The sequence below is a fragment of the Apium graveolens genome, chromosome 1, assembly GCF_009905375.1.
Source record: "Apium graveolens cultivar Ventura chromosome 1, ASM990537v1, whole genome shotgun sequence".
Classification (NCBI taxonomy): Eukaryota; Viridiplantae; Streptophyta; class Magnoliopsida; order Apiales; family Apiaceae; genus Apium; species Apium graveolens.
Genome location: NC_133647.1, coordinates 135,677,744 through 135,692,567, shown reverse-complemented (window position 1 = coordinate 135,692,567; position 14,824 = coordinate 135,677,744).

Sequence of the window (14,824 nt, the reverse complement as noted above, 5' to 3'; positions counted from 1 at the left end):
TTGTACTTTTCTTGAATATACTCTAAGAGAGGGTTTTGAAAAAACCTACTCAAGAACTTACATGCAAAGGATATAGTGATAGATGATTAGAAATGGTTAAGATTGATGGTAAAAACTTTGAAAACTAATTAGGTTTTGATCTTGCATGTAGAGAGAGAGAGAGAGAGAGAGAGAGAGAGAGAGAGAGAGAGAGAGAGGAGATAAAAGAGAGAAAGAGAGAGAGAAGAGAAAGAGAGTGAGATGGGAAGGCAATTGAGAAAAATAGCACCAATGTTGAGCTTGTAAAGGCAATTGAGAAAAATAGCACCAATGTTGAGCTTGTAAAGGTAATTGAAAAAATAACATATTTTCTCTCTTCTCTCCCTTTATCCTTACAATAAATATTTCTAATACAATATATATTTAATACATTATCAGGACAAGATTATTCTAGAAGTTTTCTTCTACAAGGCTGCGTTCCAACCAAGTTAAAGATCTTTTCATCTTTTAGGCATATTCATATATGCAAAAGATAATATGGTTGTGTATAGTATGGAAATGAGTTGTGCATATGATTTTTTATTATTTTTATTATAAAAGTTAATATGTGCATATCTGTGAGCAGTACATATCTCTGAGTAAATAACATGCATGTTTCTAGTATCCTTAAACATGTGATCATTAATATTCTGATTTTTTTAAAGAAATTTTTGCCATATTTTTGGTATTCATAACTTTCGTTTTAATTGGTATTGATCTTCTTGCTCCCCGGTTTATGTATGCATCTTTATTTTGGCCCATATTATATTATTCCTTGACACTTTGATACACATTAAACTTGTTCAGACTTATAAATTTCCTTTTATATTGCATTATTCAACATTATTTCTTTGTGAATGAACTAGGATTATAAATAGATCATAATCTATTAGCCGAAATCATGTACATATGATAAATCAACAAACTGGCAGTCATTTTTCGATATGATACATGTTGCTTAAATGTATTTGTTTGTGTTTTTTGGACCTTTATTGTACATGTAAGTATAATAAAAGGATATTGTTAGGTCACACACTGTAGAAGGGGGGTTGAATACAGTGTATACTACAATCAAATCGAATTAAGAACAAAGTATGAAATACGAAATAATCTTAATAAAACATTATTACAATGGAACCGTTCTCTCTCAGCGATGAACAAATATCACGAGAGCTGTTAGGGTTACAATAAATAATATTCTCGATTAAGATAACACTTATAGTGTAAACCCTATGCTGTGTTTATATAGACACACAGTTACAAGATAATTTTCTAATTGATATCAAATATGATTCTGCATCCTAAAATATATCAACTAGTTATCTTTTCCTCCAAGTCTTCTATTCTTCATACAATTCTTCTTCATGCATATATCTTCTTATTTTAGTCTCGATCTTCTTTCCTTCCAATCAGCCGCCATCCTTATCTGAAAGTCTTCTTAAGCTTGATATTATCTTCTGATAAATATCTTCTGATATCTTAAGTTCTGATAACTTAAGTTCTGACTTCAGTATAAGTACTGAGTTCCAGTTATGTCCTGATTTGTCCTGTTAGTCAAGATCTGAAAATTAATCACAATCATTATTAGACATGACATCACAAATAAATCAGTACATACTGATCATAAAGTCTGATGTATCAGAACATAAACTAAGCATATTTAGAGAAAGAACCTAAAACCATTCCAAGTTCATTTACCAATCTTATAAAAGTAGCTTCACATAGTGGTTTTGTGAAGATATCTGCTAGTTGTTATCTGTTGGAACAAAATGCAATTCCACTGTACCTTCAATCACATGTTCCCTTATGAAGTGGTACCTAATGCTGATTTGCTTTGTCATTGAGTGTTGAACTGGATTACCTGTCATAGCAATATCACTTTGATTATCACAGTAAATAGGGATTTTAAAAATTCTAACCCATAATCCAGTAACTGATTCTTCATCCAAAGAATCTGTGTACAACAGCTTCCTGCAGCAATGTACTTGCCTCTACAGTTGATGTGGAAATTGACTTTTGTTTCTTGCTAAACCAAGAAACTAATCTGCCTCCAAGAAATTGGCAGCTTCCACTTGTGCTTTTCCTGTCAATTTTGCACCCTGCAAAATCTGCATCAAGTAACCTATTAGCTTAAAGTCTGATTCCCTAGGATACCACAATCCTAGATCAGTGCCCTTAAGGTACTTGAAAATTCTTTTCACAACTGTTAAGTGAGGTTCTCTTGGATCTGCTTGAAATCTTGCACAAAGACAGGTAGCATACATGATATCAGGTCTACTTGCAGTTAGATAGAGTAGCGAGCCAATCATACCTCTGTAATCAGTAATATTTACTGATGTACCAGTATCCTTATCCAATTTTCTTGCAGTGGTCATAGGAGGATGCACTTGAACAATCTTGCATTCCAAATTTCTTCACAAATTTCTGGTGTACTTAGATTGACAAATAAAAGTTCCTTCTTCATTCTGATTGACTTGAAGGCCCAGAAAATAGATGTTTTCCCATCATACTCATTTGATATCCTGACTGCATTAGCTTGGCAAACCTTTTACAAAGTCTGTCATTTGTAGAACCAAAAATGATATCATCAACATATATCTGCACCAAAAGTAAGACCTTTCCATGGTTGAGATAGAATAAAGTTTTGTCAATTGTCCTCTGTTAAATCCACTTTCCAGAAGAAACTGAGCTAATGTCTCATAGCATGCTCTTGGAGCTTGCTTAAGGCCATAAAGTGCTTTATCAAGTTTGTAGACATGATTAGGAAATTTTGAATCTACAAAACTTGGAGGTTTTCCAACATATACTTCTTCTTCCAATTCTCCATTAAGAAAAGCACTTTTTACATCCATTTGAAAGACTTTAAACTTTTTGTGAGCAACATAAGCCAGAAATATCCTTATGGCTTCCAATCTAGCAACTGGTGCAAATGTTTCATCATAATCAATTCCCTCCTGTTGAGAATATCCTTTTGCAACCAGCCTTGCTTTATTCCTTGTAATTATGCCATCACTATCAGTTTTGTTTCTGAACACCCATTTTGTACCAACAACTGATCTGTTCTTTGATCTTGGCACTAGAGTCCATACTTTATTTCTTTCAAATTCATTTAACTCTTCCTGCATTGCTTGCGCCCAATCAACATCTTGAAGAGCTTCTTCCACTTTCTTTGGTTCATCCTGAGAAAGAAAAGAATGATAGAGATATTCATTTGATGTTGCTATTCTAGTTCTGACACCTGCTGCTTCATCTCCAATAATCAAGTCAGGTGTATGTGCTTTAGTCCACTTCCTTGCAGATGGAAGGTGATCTCTAGAACTGGATGCTCCCCCATGATCCATGCTGTCTCCATCAACATTTTCTAATGCTCCCTGAAATTATGCTCTCTGAGTTGGATTCTTCAGAATTTGAGTTTCCAGAATTATCAGAACTTGGCCCATCAGAACTTGATGAATCAGAATTTGAGTTTTCAGAATTATCAGAACTTGGCCCATCAGAACTTGATGAATCAGAACTTGAAGAGCCTTTCTAGGTTCTGATGCTTCTTGAGATGTGGTTGGATCTTCAATATGCTCCCCCTGCACAGGTGCATTTTCCTTTGGCGTAGTCACCATAATTTCAATAACACCAGAGTTTGTAGTATCAGGATTTAGATTATCAGAATTTACAGAATCAGAATTTAAAACTTCATTCTCAAATCTCAGCTGATCATGATCATTGAAATCTTCAAGTCCAGTAATCTTCTTATCATCAAAAGAGACATTAATAGATTCCATGACAACCCTTGTTCTTAAATTGTAGACTCCAAAGGCTTTTGTGGAAAGTGGATATCCAACAAAAATTCCTTCATCAGCTTTTAGATCAAATTTGGATAGCTGTTCAGGATGAGTCTTAAGAACAAAACACTTGCATCCAAATACATAAAAGTACTTCAGATTTGGCTTCTTTTTCTTCACCATCTCATATGGTGTCTTTCCATGCTTGTTGATAAGTGTTGCATTCTGAGTAAAACAAGCAGTCTGCACACTTCAGCCCTAAAGTAGGTTGGTAACTTTGCTTCATCAAGCATAGTTCGTGCAGCTTCAATAAGAGTTCTATTCTTTCTTTAAACAACTCCATTTTGATGTGGAGTTCCAGAAGCAGAGAATTCCTGCTTTATTCCATGGTCTTTATAGAACTCTTCCATAATCAAATTCTTGAACTCAGTGCCATTATCACTTCTTATGATTTTCACAGAGTCTTTGACCAACTTATCCAGTTGTTTGACATGATCAATCAAGATAGATGCAGTTTCACTTTTTGTGTGCAAGAAATACACCCATTGTATGTGGAAACTCATCTACTATGACCATAGCATATTTCTTCTTTGCAATAGACATGACATTCACTGGACCAAATAGATCAACATGTAGTAAGTGATAAGGCTCAAGAATTGAAGATTCAGTCTTGCTCTTGAATAAGATTTTTTTGTTTTGCCTTTTGACATGAATCACAAAGGCCATCAGGAGCAAATACTGATTTTGGCAGTCCTCTCACAAGCTCTTTCTTGACTAGTTCATTTATATTTGAAATTTAAATGAGAGAGTTTCTTGTGCCAATCCCAGCTTTCTTCAATTGATGCTCTGCTTAACAGACATATTGCAGAACCATCAGAACTTGTTGAAAGCTTGGCTTCATAAATGTTACCATGCCTGTATCCCTTTAGAACAACTTTGCCTGTAGTTTTGCTTACAATTTCACAGTGTTCTTCAAAGAAATCCACATGATAACCTGTCACAGATTTGACTAACACTCAGTAGATTGTGTTTAAGTCCTGAGACTAGAGCTACTTTTTCAATGATGACATTCCCAAGATTGATATTGCGATATCCCAGAGTTTTTCCCATGTTGCCATCTCCATAAGAAACTCTGGGCCAGCTTTCTCCATAAAGTCTGATACAGGGCTTTATTTCCAGTCATATGTCCTAAACATCCACTTCCAGAACTAGGATATTTTTCCTGTTGCCCTGCAATCACAAAGACCACTAATGATTAGTTTTAAGGACCCAGACTTGCTTGGATCCTTTCCTTATTAAGTTTGTTAACATTTGCAGCGGATTTAACATCAGAGTTTATGTTAACATTTTTCTTATCAGAATTTACAGTATCAGACTTTGCATCAGAACTTACACTAGAAGGAATAATGCTAACTTTCTTTAAAGAAGGTTTTATTTGATAATAATCATAGTACAAACTATGATATTCCTTACAAGTATAAATGGAATGCCATAAACTACCACAATGAAAACAAGGTTTTTTGGCTTAAACCTAACAGACTGACTCTTAACTCCTGACTTAGAAGGTAAGGAGTTTATATTCTTATTCTTCCTGCAAAAAGAAGCCAGATGGTTAGAATTTCCACAGTTATAGCATTTCTTTCTAGGAGCATTAGGAACAGGCATATAATTATTGCTTTTATTCACACCTTCCTTTCCATTCCTATTTTTCCTAGGTGGCTTTATCTTGTTTACATTCTTAATCTCTTTCAGCTTATACTTAAGCTGCTTCTTTGTCATTAAGTCTATGTTAACTTCAGCTGGTTTATCCTGTTTTAACTTATCAGAAGTTGACTCTGCTTTAACTTCTGTCTCAATATCTTTCATTTTTTCAGAATCAGACTTTACAGTTTTAGCTACAAACTTAACAGGATTTACCTTTGGCTTATTAGTCTGTTTAACAATAATTGGCTTAATTTGTTCAGTTCCTGTTTCACTTTTATCATCTCCATAACCTAAGCCCTCTTTCCAGTTTCAACTACTTAGTAAATTCTGAGTTGTTCAGCCAGAGTTAGTCCAAGTCCTGATAATCTCTATTTCCTTTTCTAACTCAGTTTTTAGAGATTGATTCAATTTTAACACTTCATCTCTAACATAAAAAGCATCATATCTTTCTTTCTGAGTTTGATGGAACATAACTAACTCCTTTTCTAAATAGTCATTCCTTTTCTTAAAAGCCAGATTTTCAGAAGTTAACCTATCACATGTTAAAGTCTGATCTCTATAGCTAATGAATATGGTTTTAAGATAAGATCTCAACTCAGTAATATCATCAGTATGAAAAGCATAAGTTGTTTGAGGTACCTTTAACTCAGCATATCAGAACTGCTATCAGCATTTGCTATCAAAGCATAGTTTACCTCATCTCAGAACCTGAAGTGTATGTCCAGCTTTTCTTCTTTTGACAAGTGCCTTGCCTTTGTCACCTTTTCCTTTCTTGCAATCAGGAGATATGTGGCCTTTCTCACCATAATTGTAGCATTTAACATTTGAGTAATCTCCTCTGTCAGACTTTCCTGCTTTGCCTTCAGATTTTCGAACCTTCTTATCAGAACTTCCACTTTTCCTGGAAAACTTCTTTCCCCTTCTGAATTTCCTGTAGGCTATCTTTGTGATACCCTTCACCATAAGAGCGCACAATTTCATCATCTCTTCATCAGCATCCATCTCAGATAGTCTTTCAGTTTCTGAATCCTCATCACTATCAGAACTTGATGACTTAGCATCAGACTTTGTGATGAGAGCCTTTCCTTTGCCTTTCTTTGAGGCAGCCACTTTGGGGGATTCCTCCTCAGCCTTAAGAGCAACTGTTCTTGACTTTCTCCCATGCCTCTTGCTTCTTCGATCCATCTCAAGTTCATGAGTTTTGAGCATACCATAAATTTCATCAAGAGCATAGTTGTCTCTTATAGTAGTTGCCTTCAAATCCCAACTTTCAGGAAGAGCTAAAAGGAATTTAAGATTAGTATCTTCAAGATCATATTCCTTATCCACCAGTGACAGATCATTCAAGATTTGACAAATCTGTCATATAAACCAGTTAATGACTCATCAGGTTTTGAGTCAAAGTGCTCATACTCTTGAGTGAGTATAGTCCTCCTGTTCTTTTTAATTGCATCAGTTCCCTGGCATCTTATCTCCAAGGCATCCCATATCTCCTTTGCAGTCTTGCAGTTAATTACCTGTTTGACATGACATTATCAATGGCACTATGCACAAATGCCTTACCTTTGCATCCTTGGCAATATATGAGAATCTTCAGCTGTATATTCACTTTTCTCCTTTGGTACAGTCTGTGCTGGCTGATCTGCAACTACAACAGAGAGCTTGGTTGGCTTATGTGGTCCTTCATTTATTCTGTCAAGGTATTCTGGATCTGTAGCTTCCAATCATAGTCATCCTCACTTTCATATGGGAAACTAGAAGGTTTCAGTATGGGAACCCTATAGTCTCATATTGATTATGGATTTGAGTCTTTGGAGTTTCTTCAGTTTTGGTGGGCTTGGTTGGAGTTTGTTCTTCTTCAGACAAGATTTTTGGATCTTTACTGTATTTGTGTTAACAGATAGGCTCTGATACACTTGTTAGGTCACAAACACTGTAGAAGGGGGGTTACAAGTGTATACTACAATCAAATCGAATTAAGAACACAAGTATGAAACACAGAATAATCTTATAAAAACAGTATTATATAGGAACGTTCTCTCTTAGTGATGAACAAATATCACGAGAGCTGCTAGGGTTACAATAAATAATATCTCGATTAAGATAACACTTATAGTGTAAACCCTATGATGTGTTTATATAGACACACAGTTACAAGATAATCTTCTAATTGATATCAAATATGATTCTGTATCCTAAAATATATCAACTAGTTAACTTTTCCTCCAAGTCTTCTATTCTTCATAGAATTCTTCTTCCTGCATATATCTTCTTGTTTTAGTCTCGATCTTCTTTCCTTTCAATCAGCGCCTTCCTTATCTGAAAGTCTTCTTAAGTCCTGATATTATCTTCTGATAAATATCTTCTAATATCTTAAGTTCTGATAACTTAAGTTCTGACTTCAGTATAAGTACTGATTTCCAGTTAAGTCCTGATTTGTCCTGTTAGTCAAGATCTGAAAACCAAACACAAATCATTATTAGACATGACATCACAAATATATCTAACAGATATATATAATCACTTATCTCTCCTGTTTAGTAATTAAGGTGTGTCAACTATACTTAATAAAATTAATTATAGATTATATGTACTCTTCTTTAACATTTTATAAATGTGGTAGTTTCAAATATGTCAAATTTTACCGAACTTGAATTTGAGGCTCTTGATATTGCCGAAAAGAATTATTTATCATGAAACTAGACATGAAATTTATTTGGCCGCACAAGGTCTGGGAGACACTATTAAAGAGAAAAAAAGAATCTGAATCAAACCGCGCAAAGGCAATGATTTTTTCGTCGTCATCTCCATGATGGACTTAAAACTGAATACATTACTGTGAAAAATTCACTTGAACTTTGGAAAAATAAATGATAGATATGATCACCAAAAGATTGTGATTCTTCCAAAAGCTCGATATGACTGGATGCATTTGAGACTTCAAGATTTTAAAACCTCCAGTGAATATAACTCCGCACTTTTTATTTAAAATCAGCTCTCAACTAAATTTATGTGGAGAAAATATTACTGACGCGGACATGTTAGAAAAAACTTATTTAACTTTTCATGCCCCAAATGTACTCCTCCAGCAACAATACCGTGAAAAGGTTTTATAAAATATTCAGATTTAATTTCTTATCTTCTTGTTGCTGAACAAAATAACAAGTTTTAATAAAGAATCATGAGTTTCACCAAACTGGCTCTAGCCCTTTCCCTGAAGTGAATGTGGCAACTTATAATTTTTGGCGAGGACATGGTGGTGGACGTGGCCGTGAACATGGACACGGTCGCGAAAATCAAGTAAGGAACAACTATTATTTTAAACAACGAAAATCAAACTACAACCCGAAGTTGGTAAAAAAGAATGAAAGGGTGGAGAAAGATAAAAGGGGACAAAAGAATGCTGAGAATGTTTTCTATAGATGCGGTATGAAGGGTCATTGGTCGCGTACTTGTCGTACCCTAAACACTTAGTTGATATATACAAAGCATCCCAGAAGGAGAAATGAAAGATTGTTGAAGTAAACTTAGCTTTCCGGAATGAAAAACCCGAGTACAACCCTTCTGACATGACACATTTAGATGTGACTGATTTTTAAAAAATTCCTGAAGGAAACATCAATATGAATGATACAGATATGATATGAATAATTGTTTGGTTGAAAAGTTTGTTTTTATTTAATCTATTTAATTATTATCACCAAGTTACTAATTCTATGTACTTTTTTGAAGTGTTATTCTAATTCTCGCGTTGGTCACATATTAAACGAAGATATTTGTTTTGTAGATAGTGCAACTACTCACACCATTCTTATAAATGAAAAATACTTTACTTATTTGCAGAAATGTAGTGGTAATGTTAATACAATTTCGGAAGTACAAATATAATTGAAGGCACTGGAAGAGCTTGTTTTTTGTTACCTACAGGAACAAAAATTGTTTTAGATGATGCATTACTCTCTTGAAATTCACAAAGAAATTTATTATGCTTTAAAGATATCCGCATAAATGGGTATCATGTTGAAACAATAAATAAAGAGGATAAAAATTCCTTTACATCACATGCATCATCCCAGGTAAGAAAAGTGTTAGGGAACAACTACCTGCCTTTACTTTCGGATTATATTATACAAATAATCGTACAATTGAAGCAAATACTATCATAAATCGGAAGTTTATCGATATAAAAGAACAGAAGCATTATTGGAACAAAATGGGTGTTCAGGAACAAAATGGATGAAAATGGTATAGTCACCAGAAACAAAGCAAGGTTGGCTGCAAAAGGCTACTCACAAGAAGAAGGGATTGATTATGATTAAACTTTTGCTCCTATTGCAAGACTTGAAGCTATAAGAATTTTTCTAGAATTTGCTGCACATTCAAATTTTAAAGTGTATCAAATGGATGTCAAAAGTGCCTTTCTGAATGGTGAGCTAGAAGAAGTAGTTTATGTGCAATAACCTCTTGGCTTTGAGGATCCAAAATTTCCCAACTTTGTGTATAAGTTACTCAAGGCTCTATATGGACTAAAATAGGCACCTAGAGCTTGTTATGATACATTATCAGATTTCCTATTGAAGCATGGTTTTACTAGAGGAACCATAGACTAGACTCTCTTCTACTAGAAACATGGTGGAGATATGATCCTAGTTCAGAACTATGTAAATGATATTATCTTTGGTTCTACTAATGAGAAGTTGTGCCAAAGATTCTCCAAGCTTATGCAAAGTGAATATGAAACTAGTATGATGGGGGAACTGAGTTACTTTCTTGGACTTTAAGTCAGCCAAATGAGTGATGGCATCTTCATCAGCCAAACTAAATATGTCAAGGATCTTTTGAAAAAGTTTGGAATGGTTGATTTTTCACCTGTATCTACACCTATGTCTACTGCAACAAGGTTGGATGAAAATAAAAAGGGCAAGAGTGTAGATATCTCAAGTTACAGAGGGATAATTGGATCATTGCTTTACTTGACAGCAAGTAGACCAGACATCATGTTTGCAACATGTCTATGTGCAAGATTTCAAGCCAATCCAAAAGAATCACATTTGATGGCCGTAAAGAGGATTTTCAGATATTTGAAGGGAACTCCAAACTTGGGATTATGGTATCCTAAGGGATTGGTTTTGAAGCTGTTGGATACACAGATGCAGATTTTGCTGGATGCAGGGTTGACAGAAAGAGTACCAGTGGAAGCTGTCAATTTCTTGGACAAAGACTTGTATCTTGGTACAGCAAGAAACAACAATCTGTATCAACTTCTACAGCTGAATACATATGCAGGGAGTTGTTGTGCTCAAGTGCTTTGGATTAGAAATCAGCTAATGGATTATGGCCTAGTGTTACACAAAATTTCTATCATGTGTGACAATACTAGTGCTATATCTATAGTAGCTAATTCAGTTAATCATTCTAGGACAAAGCACATTGATGTGAGGTACCATTTCATTAGAGAACATGCTACTAATGGTACCATTGAGCTCATTTTTGTACCAACAGAAAAAATAACTAGCTGACATTTTTACTAAACCTTTGGATGAAGCAACTTTTACTAGACTTGTAGGTGAAATTGGAATGCTCAATTCTTCATCCTAAGGCAAGAACTCAGCAAATATTGTGCAGCAGATTAATCTCCAGTAAATCAAAATTAATTTGATTAAATTGGAAATTAACTGAAATATGAATTATAAATATTTCAGAAATCTCTGTATATTTGTCTTTCAAATATAATTAACTTGGAATGTTTCAAATTCTGAGTGAACTGCTTAGTTGTTAATTTACATCCTTAATATGTAAAATTAACTCAAGGCAGAATTACAATAACCAAAAGTATCTAGAGAACTGAGTTCTCGATAAGTATAAAGTGACTTCTCGACAAGTCATTTTAGGACTTCTCGAGTGAGTCTTCGATAAGTCAACTTACTGACTTCTCGAGTGACTTCTCGATAGGTTCAAAATGACTTATCGATAAGTCCTTATAGAGTTCTCTAAAAGTATTCATTCACAGAGTTCTCTATAAGTACAAACTTTAATTTATCAATAACTCAGAACTGAGATAATTTAAATTGATAAATTATTTTAGTAAAATACTTTTGGAAAATGCATTCTAATTTTATTTTAAATTTATTCAAGTAAAAGTTCGAATTAATTCAGTCCACTTTTGGGGACAAACTGGGTATTTTTTGACATTTCGATAAGTCAAGTTTGAGTTATCTATAAGAGTGATTTAAAATGACTTCTCGATATGTACTTCACTTCTCTAAATGACTTATCGATAGACAAACTCCAAATATCTATTTTTGAGTTCTCGACAAGTCATCTACTTTCACTATAAATACCCAGACTTCTCGATTAATTTGAACTTGGAATTTTTTTTTAAATTCTAAGAAAACTGAATATTTATTACTTCATATCCTCAGTATATGAAGTTAATAAATAACAGATAAAAGAAGCAAAAAGTATGAAAAACTGAACAAATTTAAATCATAAATTATGTTCAGAAAAATACTTTTGACATACTTTGTCTCTAATTTCTCTGACTTATTGACACATTTACATACTCTTGTGATTTCTTGTTTATGTAAAAATAGGTTAGTCTAATGTTGGTAGACTAGTACATTATTTGTTTATTTTGAGTATGCTGATAGTGGTTAAATTATTTGACTATATGCTGATAGGAGTAGTTATTTTTTGTAGGGAGTACTTGTTTATTTGCATGGGGACATTTATTCTAAATAGTGAACTAATATTCTTGAGTACTTGCATGGGGAATAGTAACTAATCATTTCTAACTGTCAAATATGCTTATGTGTATTACTCTTATTATCCGGGCAACTCAAGAGTCTATTGGTTTCTATTTTACTTCCTCTATAAATTAAAACGCTTCACTCTTTATCATTCATCTCTCCTATTCTCAACAAACATCTGATTTCAAACTCACCTCCTGTTCATCTCTCTCTTTCTCAAATGGATGCCCCGGTCTTTTACAGACTTAATCATGGAGCTTATCACATGTTCATCATTTAGATGAAGATCAAATTTACTTTGATCCCTTCGGACTCGTGTCCGTCTCGGGGGGTTGTTTATAGCCCCTTTGATATTCCAAGAGAGATCTTTGATGAACTCTCATGGGATTATCAACTCACATCCTTTTCTTTGAGATGGAAGTCTCTCTCAAGTAGGAGAGACGTGCAAGAGTAGCTGAGCAGCAACGCCTTGCTGCTCTGGAGTTGCAGGAGAGAATCATTTCTCCTGCACACTCCAGGTCTAGAGCTTATCAGCGCAGGGCAAGGAGCTTGGAGGCAGAGAAGAAGAAGTCCAAACTAGAGTAGTTAGGATTAGGATTACTTGTTGAATCTATGTCTTAATGTACTATGTTTCCATTATTAATGAAAATTCAAATTCTTCTCTAAGCATTCTTTTTTGTGTAATGATTCCTATGCTTATATGATTGAATATTGTCTTCTCTGCAATAATGCTTGAAACTAAAATATCTTACAATGTCTTTGTCTAACGAAACTCAAAAAGGGGGTACATTTGTTCAATGCATTACAGGTTCAACACAACAGGGGATTCAGATAATCTATCCACAGGTATTAGTACTAAAACTGCAGCTAAAACATTTCAAATAAACTGCAGTTCACCAACACATCAACACACACAAAAACTCAAACATAATCCCAATCAGGTAAATCCCAAAAGGAACCTGTTTTACAAAGGACAAAATCCCCAGAATGTTCTTCAGTTGTTTTGTTGTTTGAGAAAAAGGAACTGGTATCACAAACATGGCAACTTATTGATTTTTCATGAATATCACTCATGCACTTTCATGTGCAAAACAGTCTTAACAAACTGATAGGTTTGAGGGTAGTACTCCTGAGGGGGAGCTATCTAAATCCTCTCCAATTCAATTGGAGGATCCTCAAGAAGGAACAACTCCCCTCATAACTCTAGCAAAAGCGGCCTTAGTCGTAAGAACTAGAAGTACAATTGCCCATGATCCTGTCATGAGAAAGGCAAGCATAGCACATTCAAGTGCCAGTATGTTGCAAGACATACAAGGGTTTGAGGCTGGTGCACATGGTAGTAACCCAGTCAAATCCCCTCCAATTCAATTGGAGGTTCCCACTATAAGTGGAGGATAACACACCTGTCATAACACAGAGCAATCTGTGAGCCAAACTGTGACCCAGTCACAGATGCTTATGCACTCACTATTCTAGTGAAATGAGTATGATTAGGCCTATATGGAATTTCCCCTAATCATATGATCATAGATTAACTCTTCTCAGCCACCTCTTATTTTTGTAGCACAAACAACAATTGAGCCTTTCATGTGAGAATGTGAGAAAAGATTGAGAGAATCACAGAAAATAAGTGAGGCAGGATCTTTCCTGGCAAACGGAGAGGTAGATGAGTGTCTGTATTTAACAATCCTTGTGAGGTTACTCTGGACTCTTAAAAGTCATGAGGATAGTGCAGTGAGAAGTAGTGAGACTACTTATTTCAAAGAACAGAGAGCTTAGGAATTTCCTATTCTATTCTACTTGATAAACTCATCACTACAGACTTCACTAAAGCTTGAAGCTGCTGATAGTGTTCTAAATGAACATTGATAAAAGCTTGAACAATGTGCATCTAGCTGGATCTTTCTTCCTGAAGATAATGTCAAAAAGGGGGAGAATATATCTAAATTTCAAAACAGCTAATGGATGTTGTCAGATAATAATATTCTTTTCCGATAGGGGAGAAGGAAGAATAAATCTAAATGCAACTCACAAAGAAGAACAACCATTGGAGAACTAAATGGATGTGATTGTCCACGCAAAACTGTTTAAGGACTTTCTCGGTATATGTTGATTGGTGCAGAAAAATTCCATCTCTTAAAAGCTCAACTTGTAATCCAAGGAAAAGTTTTGTTTTTCAAAGATCTTTCATTTCAAATTCTACCTTAAGATAATTAACAGTTTTTTGGAGCTCTTCAGGAGTTCCAATTATATTTAAATCTTCAACATACACAGCAACAATAACAAATGAAGACTCGGTCTTGTTTATGAATATACAAGGACAAATGGGATTATTTATGTATCGTTCCCTTAACCTATGGTACCACATTCGACCAGACTATTTTAATCCATATATTGACCTTTGTAACTTGATCGCATAAAGATCACGAGGATGTGGGCTAGATATTTCTGGTATTCGGAATCCTTCCGGAATTCTAATATATATGTCTTTCCTCAAGGGAACCATACAAATATGTTGTCACAACATCCATTAGACGCATAACTAATCTTTCAATTACTGAAAGACTAATAAGATAA